Source organism: Cuculus canorus, chromosome 11 (genome assembly GCF_017976375.1).
Source record: "Cuculus canorus isolate bCucCan1 chromosome 11, bCucCan1.pri, whole genome shotgun sequence".
Classification (NCBI taxonomy): Eukaryota; Metazoa; Chordata; class Aves; order Cuculiformes; family Cuculidae; genus Cuculus; species Cuculus canorus.
The window spans coordinates 6,391,071-6,402,930 of NC_071411.1; the positions used below are offsets into that span (position 1 = coordinate 6,391,071).

At 46.1% G+C, this 11,860-nt stretch overlaps 1 long non-coding RNA gene across 2 annotated transcripts; it reads right to left on the reverse strand.

Moving 5' to 3' along the window:
- Positions 1-253: 253 nt before the first annotated feature.
- Positions 254-10,900, reverse strand: LOC128853272 (uncharacterized). 2 transcript variants are annotated; one of them, XR_008451703.1, is made up of 6 exons: positions 10,829-10,900; positions 8,729-8,844; positions 7,746-8,014; positions 5,069-5,246; positions 1,789-1,894; positions 254-496 (listed from the first exon to the last, which is right to left on the reverse strand). It is a non-coding gene; the product is annotated as an uncharacterized LOC128853272 (long non-coding RNA). The 2 variants fall into 2 exon arrangements; XR_008451704.1 differs by having other exon boundaries at positions 3,623-5,246.
- Positions 10,901-11,860: the final 960 nt, after the last annotated feature.

Genomic DNA, 11,860 nt, shown 5'->3' on the forward strand with positions numbered 1-11,860 from the left:
CAGATAACTGCAGAACAAGATGGAATTCCAGAACTGCAACCTCCAGAGGGACAGAGGAGGGCTAGATAAGGCATTTATGTAGGATGTTGGCAGGAACATATCTAAAGTGTTGGCACCCTTCGCAACATGAGACATGGTACCTTTGCTGTTTGGCTGGGATAATGACACACTAATGCCAATGTAATTGTTTAAGACTTATTTCAGTTTATGTACAGTATGCAAATACAACACACCACAAACTGCCAGTGTGGGGCTGAGGAACAGTGCATAAAGGCAGTCTTCACGTGGGACGTCTTCCCACCCATGGTCTGCAGTGCTCCCAAGGCATAGTCTTGCACTACAGAAACATACCCACTCTGAAGTGTTCTGTGGGAGATAGGCTGGAAGGGAAATCCCAAATGCAGTTGTCTCAGATGAGACTGCAAAACATGAAACGACAGGCCAGGGAGAACCCTCCAGGACAGGTCACTGTGCTCCATGAAATGTCCTTTCAACTCTGGAAGAGAAAAGCAAAAAGAAATATTATATAAATTTTAAAATAATGAAGTGGATTTGGGCACTGTGAAACTCAGCCAACAGGTCCTTCTCAAATTCACTCAACAGCTCTTGCTGAGCGCGAGACGAGACTCCAGCAGATAAACCAGCAGATACAAGAGAACAGCTTGAGTGAAATATGGGAGAGACAAACTTTAAGACAAACAGCTTTGCAAAATGAGAAATACCTCTGCCAACCTGCTGGCCCTTTTGGCAATGCTGTTACTGTGCCCTGGTGTTCCAGATACACTCTGGACTCGGTTCCAGAGCCCACTTAAAGAACTGATTTGACCTGCAGCACTTGCCACATGAACACAGAAGGCAGCAGCCGACCCTAACAGATCTGCAACCTTACAAACCTTCACGTGGTCATGAAGTAGAGGAGGAGATCAAATTGCTTGAGAGAAGTAATTGATGCAACAACTCTCACCAACTTTTATGGCTATGGAGCATCTACAAGTAAACTGTGATTCCTTGGAATTTATTAAAGGCTATTCCCTATTCTTACTTGTACTGTGGCTATTGCTGTACCGCTCTGCTGCGATCAGGGGCAACACAGGCATGTTGAAATGGCTTCGCAGCCTGATAAGCAGAACTCCCTCTCAATTTTGAGGGAAGGGGTGAGTACTCACCCGTGTCAAATCTATTTGGCACAAACAGTAAATGCCAGTGAAATGCATTGGCACAAACAGAAACCGGAACCAGACAAGGGCAAGAATGCAGCCAAAAGGGCTGGCGTAAAAATCAAATTTCCAATCCTAGACCACTTGCCACAGTATTTTCCACATTCCACGAAACAGCTCTCCTGGGCCCTCTCTCCCATATCTAGGTTTTCATAGCTGGCTTGAGAGCGTAAGCTTGCAGAGCTGCCAGCTCTTGTGTTCTTATCTTCAAGCTTATAATATACAACGTTTTTCCTACAGCTTCAGTTTTGGCTCTGAGAGGCAACTGATGAGATGAAGCCAGAGGTGAGGGATGCCCACACAAACTGTGAACTGGGTGTCTAATTTTGGGAGGTTGGTCTCTAATTGTCCCTTCCAGAGGAGCATAAACAAACTAGGAAGAGGGGCTTCACCGCTCAGGTACCTAAGGCAGGCGTCTTAAGGGAAGCAGCACAGTCTCAAAATCTTCAGTCGGAAAAAATTAGTATCTGGCCTTCACAGCTTTGGGAAAAGCCTGAAATTGTGATGTTTAAGTATCCTAATGGTTTCAAACTCAGAAAGCAGTAAAATAAACTCCAACATTGCAGCGAACCTTTCAAAAACATTCTCGCTTGCAAGCCAAGGTCATCGTTTTGCCTGAAGCTTAGTCCACTCTCTTCTGATCAAGAGTCTTGGGATATTCACTGCCAAGATTAAACCTGTAGCAAAGAAATAAGTAAGAATGTACAGAAAATTTAGGTCCTGGTTGAAGAAGGCTATTTTTGTAATTATATTTCCAACAGTATGAATAACGAGTGTTTAACCAGCACGTCTGACTAGTCACAGGTCCATTTGGACATGCTGTCACTAAACAGAGACATCCCCAGGCAGTACAGCTCATTCTGACCATTTGGGGCTTCTCCAGGCCAACATCTCACCCAGAAGATCCAAACCCATCCTGTTGCCTCCTGATCCGCTCAAGATTTCAAGGAAAGAATCACCCTAAAAACAAGAACTGCTTGGGAAAGGGCAACCCTGATTCCACAAAAATCAACACCAAAGCTCTATCTGGTTTAATTAGGTTCAGTATTTCATGCCATCACGCATGTTAAATGCCTTTGGAGTGCCTTACCCAACTTTGGTGCTATATAAACAGTAATAAGCCATGAATACAGCATTTCTGCCCTTCTTCCTTGCATCATTTGCTCGTTAGTGGTTTTGGTTTTAAGAAATAGCAGTGAACAAAAAAATCTGCATGCTAATTAAGCCTATGGGGCACATAAGACAGAACCTCCCTTGTGCTGGGTAGTCGCTTTTGGTCTTTCTCAGCAATAAATCCACCCAGTGAGATCCTCAGCTGGCATGACCCAACACGGCTCATTTGAACTCACACAGTGACACACTGCTCTTGTGCAGCAGAGATCTTGACCCCACCTACACAAGCAAGAGACTGTGTTTGTTCCAGAAAGGTAAGGCTGTTTCTAGATAGATGACATTACGAAAATATGGATGAGATGGTAAAGCCGGACAGCTGAGACAAGGCAGACTGTCTGTAGGAAGCTACAAAAAGCAGTATTTATTTTCTCTCTTTCCTTTTCTCTTTCTCTTTTAAGGAAGAGACTCCACCGATGGGAAATCTCTCTCTAGACACTGGTGTGCAGATTGAGACTAGAATTTGCTTTCAGAGACCCCACGTGGGGAGCCCTTGAAGTTTTTGGCTGTGCTCATCCGAAGGGAGTTTTAAGATCAGTTGCTTCCACCCTATTTTTTTTTTCCTTCTGAGAAACGAACAGAGTCTGGAGCATCCTGCTTCACCAGAAACCAAGCTCACACATCTTAACACACGAGGCACATTGTCTTCTTCTAGCCCTTAGCTCCCTGGGCAAAAGGCGCTGCTGATGCGTGTGGGCAAACTCTGCCAACTGCAGATCCTTGGAGCTGCTCTCCCATCATACTTGTGCATGGGGAACCATGCTGGCACCGCAGTGTGGGAGTCCCAGGCCCTACCCAACTCCTCCACGGCTTTGCCAGCTTCTCCAGGACCTCTCTGTGCCTCAGTTTCCCTGTCTATAAAGCTGACAAAAAAAGAAACTCCCACTTCCCCAGACTTTTTCTTCAAGTTATTATGATTTCTTCCTTTTACAATGGCAAAGAACAGCCTCAGCCAAGATTAAAATCTCACAGTAAAAATATACAAGAAAAGGCAGTCTTGCTCCAGACACAGCATTGACCGTAGACTGTAATCAATTTGAACTGGGTCTGCTCATGTTTTTTGCCAAAGCATCAGCACTTTGTAAACAATACTGCGATTCCCTGCTTCATGGAGTTGTTTTAAACCCTCGGTCATTTCAGATCTTGTATGGAATAGCAGTATGAATATCAGCCTTTCCCATGCAGTTTATGCTGTTAAATCGGGACACATGGGAATAGGCTCACAAGTTTTTTACCTGTAGCTTCCAACCAATTTTGCCATTTACATTCGACACATATCTTCCCCCTTTGGTGACACAAGGACAGTGGTCAGAAGGTTAGTGACAACTTAGAAATAGCTAATAAACAAATCTAGAGATAAAGAGCTTTATGAATTAACAATAACCATACATAAAAACCCCTTGCATTCCTGACTCTTCAGGAATTGACTGATTTAGACATTGCCATTTAAGTATGAAATAAATAAAGAAGACATCGTTCATTTTGCGCATGTGTCTAATCCCACATTCTCAATACAAATGCATTTAACATTGTCCCTCTAAAAGAGCTCTGGACAATCAGAATCATCTTTACAAAAGACTGCGCCTGCTTTTAAATTAGCTTTTTAAAAAGCAGCCATTCTCTCTTTCCCCTTTTCCAACTCTCATTCACTCTGAGCACAGATAAACACAGGCAGCCCAGAGCTAGGAGCCTTCTGGAAGTTTAAACGGAAACCATATTTCAGAAGAGAGGTGCTTTTCTCCCACTGCAAGTACACACTTTGCTGCTTGTCCAGGACCATCAAAGATTCAGAGATTTTTGCTAAGTGTGTCAAATCACAAAAGTGCAGACAAGCCAGCTTGGAAAACAGCCACATCAGTCTGCGGGACCACTCGTAACTCACCTGGGGAGATGGTTTTATACTTTTGAATTATCACAGAAATCACCCTGTTCCCTCGGAAACGTTCCTATCAGGTGCAGGTCAAATCTGTTTAACCTAATTTTTGCCTATCCCGGCTTTACATCCAAGTGTTGAGTCCATCTCACAGCCACATGGGAAGTCGTTCATGACACTGACCTCTGTGTCAAGCACTAACTTGGGAACCGGTGCAGAATTTGACCTATGGCATTTGTTAATAACCTCCTTATTAATCATCTTTGTCACTTCTCCAGTGCCTCCCATCTGTGGCTCCAGAAGCAGTTTGCAAGCTGTGGTGAACCGAAGCGATGGCATGAGTTAAGAAGGGTATCTCTGTTTTACAGTTGGGAACAGAAGAAAACACAAGGCTGTGTAATTAACGCTTGGGAAACACCGGCTTCTGGCAGAACACGTTCCCACAATCACAGATGAGTCTCACCAATGCACAAAACCTGCTCCCACCATCGTCCTGAACACACGGGGAAACATTCTGGTGTCATGAGGATGTGGTGTGGGAAAGGAGCCCAGAGCGCTGCAGCGGTGCTGCGCTGCATGGCTGAAAATGATACGGAACAATGACCGCGTTTGTGGTCAAGGATGGCACACACTGGGTGGGGGAACTGCAACAGAGAGATGGTCAGGGAGAAAGTTTCTGTCCTGCAGATACAGGAATTGAACCACCCTTACCAACACCAGGGCTGTGCCTGAATGATGAAATTTTTTGGGCTTAAAATCCCAGCAGAAATGATATCTAGCTTTAGCACAGGGTTTATGTGCAACTTACGGGGTAGCTCAGTGCAGGCAGGCACCACCACGCAGCTCTGCTCTCAGAGACGCTGGCACCTGAGGAGACTTCAACAGGGAAGGATCTGCCTTTGGTGACACGAGCAAGGAACCACGCTCCTGGTAGCAGTCTCTGAAGCCCCCGAGCCAACAGGTTTGAGTCAGAACCCTAGACAAATCTAGATAAAAGGAAAGATTCTAATATATCTGAGTCTGTAATTCCAGTTCTGCCACAGTGAGATCCCATCCTAACCTCTTTCAGTCCCTCGTAACTTTGGAAAATAAGCATTATGCACTTGACCTATTCTGTCCTCCTGTGCAACAGCAAAGGAAGATCCACAGGGTGAGGTATTCACTTTTATTAGACCAGCTGGAAGCACTGGACAAGGAAAAAAAACCAGACAAGTTATTAACACCCAAGCTCCTCTTCAAACAGTTTGTGTAAGAATATTCCACAATGTTGTCTACAACTGAATTTTGTGCTGATTTAATCATATCCTAAACAGATTTCCTACAATCTTAGTCAAACATTCATAGTAGATCAGTACTGTTTTATGTGTCTCAGGAAAACAGTCCCACAAGTTAGCCACAAGAAAAGTGCAGACAGAGCCCTTGGTGGTCGCACATTACACTGCACAAACCCCTACTGAGAGTGGGGAAAAAACTTCTTGCATGAATAATGGCTTTTCAAACAAAAAATGCTTGAATCATTTCAGTTATATAATGCCGCCTTTTCAACAACAACAACAAAAATTAATAATGAAATTCAGAGTGATTTTTCAGTACAAAATCCAGTTTTTAATCAATAATTGTTCTTCACTACTAAAAAAAAAAAAAAAGTCTGGCTTTGCCTTCTTCTAAAGCACTGGAAAAATAAACATCCCTTTAAACTTTTAGGGCAAACTCAATATTTTGCCCCCCCCCGCTGCAGTTTCCAGTACAACACATTTTTAAAATGGGAAAAAACGCATCAGCATACTTCAGCGATGCGTATTTCCAGTAACGCTTGCTTTGTAGTTAACCTTGCTTGCCTCAAACTGCAGCTTAGACAAGCCCGGATTGCAGAGACCTGGCAGGAGAGGTGCAACTCAGGAGAGACAGGCTGGATTATATACCAATAAAAGTGGGATAAGCGTTCAGATTGAAACATGCATTATAGGATATGACAAGGAATAAAATAAGCTTCTAATAGCCTGCTATATTTGAAAAAAGGTAAATGACCATGCAGGGAAGGTGAGGCAGGACTCTGACTCAGGAGGCTCCTGACTCTCCTGCAGTTTACACCATGAGCTCCTGCTCAGCGCTTCTTTAAGGTGGAATTACCCAGGAGTTTTTCCAACCTGAGAGGTGCTTTTAATACAGCGTGTTTGCTGAAAATGGATTCAGTTGTCTGTTTTTAAGGGTTTATAACAAAACTTGGGCGCCTGGGTGGGTTTGGTGAGCAGGGTGCTGGCGAGGCGTTAGGAGACCTGAGCTTCACGGCCGACTGTGCTCCCGGTGCAGAGGAATCCCAGCCAAGTGCACACACTATCTCAGTATCTCACTTTCTGCAGCAGTAAAACAAGGCTGTTTCTTAAGAGCGTTAAGAGGCTAAATTCATAAATATTTGAAATTTGCTTCGAGATCTCCGAGGGACAGGAATACGGCGTGCCAAACCACAGCAGTGCTGCGCACCTTGGAGGCACGGTGAATGTTAGCCAATTAACTGCAGATTATTATGTTTAAAGGAATTAAAATAAACTCTTGGATTCTTCCTGGGTGCAGCCAGGAGGGTGTAATGGTCCCTCTGCTGTGTAAACAGAACTCTTAGGTCCATTTGTGAGGGGTCCTGGTGGCACCGAGGAGCCGAGACGTGCACCAACACCATTCAACAATTGGTTGTTGCCCTTTTTTCGCTGTTTGGAGAGGGCTGGGGAGCATTTGCCTTTTACCCAACTTGATTTTGAGAGTCTCATTTCTCCTCATCCCCAGCATTTCCCTTCAATACTTTGCATTTGGGCGAGGGAGAACACAGCAAACTGCACAATCGGTTAAGAACTCTATTGCCCCTGAATATTTGCTTTGCAGCCCACCCAGCCGTAATGGGAGCAGTGGTCAGTTTCTGAAGGACTGGATATCTCCGACTCTGGGACTGGGAACCAGAGCCATGCAGATAAGGCTGTCATCAGAGATAAGAGCAGTCAACAACCCTCAGCGTCATTATCTCAGCAAAGGGAAAAAGCAGGCAGCTCCCCTTAATATACAAAGTGCGGCGGTTATATATGTCTCCTTTGCAATGATAGATAGTAAAGGATAAAGGGGGAAAAAAATCTAACAGAAAGCCTTCAAAGCCTGCCTGCTTCGTATCCTCACGCTCCCAAATTATGAATATGTTTTCATAGAGGCGGTAAACAGCCTCCCCCGAGCCCGCACCCAGGCTTGCTGAGCAAGGTGGCTTCGGCAAAACAATTTTGCTGACATGGATCTGAGAGCAGTCTTTTTTTTTTTTCCTCTTGGTTAATGGAATTTCTTAAGATGGAATAATGAAGCAGTGATTGTCAAATATGCCTAACTGGAAGGCAAACAAATTGGCTGGATCAGGCCTTTTTAATTTGAAAAAATAAATAGAATAAACTTGAATTTATTTGCAATGGGTTGCTTGCGCTCTGAAACCATTACATTGTTAAGCTCCTTTTTACCTTATAATCAAACTCCAGGAGCGTAACACAGTCCAGCGTGTCAGCGTGCTGCACGAGCTGCCCCAGCGTTTAACAGGCTGCATTCTCCCTGCTGTACACGACCGAACACTACGCCGACACAGCCAGCTGCTTCCAAACAGGGACCTGTGCGTCTGCACCGCGACACCAGCACAAATGCAACACACTGTAAGTGTCCTTTTCAACCATTCAGGCCACTTTGTGAAGCCCCAGATGAGCTGATCCCCAAAGAAACACCTTAATTAAAAACCCTAGAGGAAGCAGAGCGAATAAGTAAATACATAGGGAGAAGGAAAGTGGCAAAATCCTAAATAAAATGTCCGGGTCTGATTTCTTTACGTGCATTTCTGAAGTGAGAAGAAGCACACAGAAGGGCATTTAATTAAATCAAAGGGTAAAGGAGGGGGTTGCCATGCAGCTTGCTATTATGTTACAGTTCACTAAAATGAAAACTTATTTTTAAACCTCTGGTATTAATTTGAGATTATTCAGATACTTAATTAAAAGTGCAGCATGTGTTAAATATTATTTCAACAAAGATTATCATCAAAACCCTATGTAATAAGATCCTTCAATGCTTAGAGCGATATTTTATGCAAATTTTCTATGCCACCAAATGAAGGTCTCTTCAATATTTTTTCCCCCTTCTTCATTTGCTGCAGCAAAATGTTCCAGGAAGGGGAAAAAAGTTTATAGAATGACAAGGATACTGCAGATAATGCAGTGCAAGAAATAGCAGCTCAGTGGTAGTCATGTTTCTGTGCTCAGCTCCCTTCCTGATAGCACCTGGCAATAAAGGACTGGACCAAATAGGCTCCCATTAGAGCTGAAGGGCTGAATTTTTGCTCCCACTGAGGTTACAGAAGGTGTAAACCAGGAGTAAATTTGTCCTGGCAAAACTCTGCCAAAGTAAGAAATGCAGGAGTTCACCCTTTATGCATCAGGAATGAACCAACTGTTTATACCTGGATCACATAAGATAACGAGGTTTCCAGGGCAAAGAATGTGTTTTCTTGAGTAGGATTTCTCCTGTGGCCTTTACTCCTCTGAAGGGAGTCAGCGAAGCTGATGGGAACTAAACCTGTAAGATCAAGGTTCAGTGCTAAGTTTTCAGTGTCGTTTGCACAGTTAGATTTTTTATAAGAAAAAAAATTACTTGCTCTAAGTGACATTATTTTGCCTGAAAACGAGCAAATAAAAAAGAAAAAAAAAAAGAAAAATTGTCAACTCACACAGACCTGCTCTTGTATAACAGCTTTGTCGGTCCTGCCACACGCAAACGTCATTTATTGATTGAGGCCAGTGTCGCGCTTATTCTGTAATGAACACAGGACCATTCCCAAGCCAAGATTTCATTGTTTAGAGCAAACATAACAGTCACGAGAAATCGCATGTACTGTTTTTTACATATAAAACATTGACATTTCACAGTACAGAACTTCAAAAAGAACCCCGCTTGCTACTCGGTGTGTATTCAATACACTGATTTTTCAAAACACCGGGCAGGGCCTTCATCTCTTAGAAGCTGCTGACGAAATATGGGGAGAGTGACTACTTTCAGTTTGGGGAATAGTTCAGGCTAGCAGCAAAAAATAGCACAAAAAGCTTCCAGAGCGCCAATGATCAAAAATAATGTCTTCAGTGTATTAAAGAATCTGCTCATATCGAGCACGCCCAGCGCCACACACGCACACAACCTCTCTCATGGGTTCCTCACTCTGAATTCGTGGCTATCGTGCAGTTTGAGAGCCCGGCTGAAACGACAAGCCATGTATTCTGCTGAAATCACAAGCCCTGAAAACACAGGGATGGGAAAACTTGGAGGCTAGCTACCAGCAACTGCTGCTCCGTCTCAGGTTGTGGTCGGAGGTGAGCTGCGCCAGCAGCTCGAACAAGAGCTAATGTGGAATAATAATTAAAAAATATCAAAGTCAACAAATCAGAGTAGCAGAACGCGAGCCGCGGCTTCAAGCTGAGAGCCAGAAGGGGGATTCCTCTGTGTCGGATAAGGATTATTAGCATGGCTGTCCTTGGAACGAACTGCAGAAAAGGTGCAGTAAAGTGCATTTAAGATAAACAGAAAATCGTGGAACCGAGAAGCAGCACTCGTTTGTCACCATTTGCTCCGTGCTTTCTGCTGCTCCTCTCGGTGTGGGTTTGACTGCAAACTCGCCGGGGCAAGCAGCTCGACCTCGTCCTTGCCTGTAAAGTTCAGAGCTGGGCACTGATGTTACCGATATTGGAGTAAAAAATCCATATGAGATTTAAAAGGTTTTCGTTTTGCTTTGTTTTCTAAAGGATCTTGTTAACAGGCCAAGAGAAAGTTGAAAAAAGTAATAACCATGGGGTTCTAATACTGAATGTGCGTGTCCTGAAAACAGGAGAGTAAGAAGTGCTGAAATAACAACTAAAAGACAATCCATCATGTAATCTACCCACAGCAGTATCTTGAAACAAAGATCTAAGCAGAACACGATATATCATCTTGGGTTTCACATGTACCCACACACAAATAAAAAGCTACTTTTACAGGAACTTGTATGTTCAAAAACACCTTTACTTGGATGTTCTTCAGGGGATATTTTTGCACAAGCAAGGCAGTGTTGTTTCTATGGCTTTAGTTGTTTTGCGTTGTATGTTTTTTTTTTAATTACAGGGAAAGTTATCCAGGAAATCACTCCAGCAGCCTCCCCGCCCTGCATCTGCGATTATATGCACACAAATTAAAAATACACTGGAGAAAAACCCTTAGTGCAGCTCTCTGTTACCATTTTGGTTCTGTACACAGGGAGGAAAGAGGATGAGGAGTAAAACCCACCAGCAGGTCCTCGGTGGCGGCGCAGTCCTGCCTTGCGCATCCCCCTCAGACCCTGCCCATTGCCCATGCATCCCTGTGCCCTCCCTGCCCGCGCAGTTTTCCCCATTGCCCGCTCATCCCTGTGCTCTCAACCCCTTCCCACCGCCTGTGCATCCCTGCACGCTCGGGTCTCCGAGCTCTGCGGTCTCTGCGCATCCCGCTCTCTCGGACCCCTGCCCGCTCCCCGTACATCCCAGAGTTCTCAGACCTCCGCCCGCGCAGCTTTGCCCGCTCATTGCTGCTCACTGCCCGTGCATCCCTGCGTTCTCGGACCCTGCCCGCTCTCCACTCATCCCTGCGCATCCCTGAGCTCTGGGACACCCGCCCGCTCAGCCCTACCCACCACCAGCGCATCCCTGCGCGCTCCGGTCTCTGAGCTCTCCGACCCCTACCGGCTCCCCGCGCATCCCTGCGCGCTCCGACCCTGCCCTCTCCCCACCTGCACAGCTTTGCCCGCTCAGCCCTGCCCTCTCCCGCGCATCCCTGCGCTCCCCCTGCCCTATCCCCACACATCCCTAAGTTCTTAGACCTCTGCCCTCTCCCTGAGCATCCCTTCACTCCCCCTGCCCTCTCCCTGCACGTCCCTGAGTTCTCAGACCTCTGCCCTCTCCCTGAGCATCCCTGCGCTCCCCCTGCCCTCTCCCTGCACATCCCTGAGTTCTCAGACCTCTGCCCTCTCCCTGAGCATCCTTGCGCTCCCCCTACCCTCTCCCCGCGCATCCCTGAGTTCCCAGACCTCTGCCCTCTCCCCACACATCCCTAAGATCTCAGACCTCTGCCCTCTCCCTGCGCACCCCTGCGCTCCCCCTGCCCTCTCCCCGCACATCCCTGAGTTCTCAGACCTCTGCCCACTCAGTGCCGCCCGCTCCCCGCGCATCCCTGCGCGCTCTGCTCTGCCCCCCCGCCCCCTCCATGCCCGCCCTGCTGAGCTCGGCTCTCGGAGCCCTCCGAGCGCTGCCCGCTCCCCCTGCCCTCTCCTCCCGCCGCAGCGGCAGGAGGCTGCTGCCCTCTATCGGCGCTCCCGCCAGCGGAGATGCAACGCTCTCACTGTCAACCCCCCCCCAAGGACTCGCTGGTGCTTCTCCCGAGGTCATTGTCAACCCTCTGACAACGCGGCCCGAAGGACAATGCAAATATACAGCTCGACGAAGCTGCTAAACAAATATGAAATGCCCGTGTTTTTGGCTCACCAGTGTAAACAGTGTGATCCTGGCAATAACAGCTCCATTCACGGCACAGC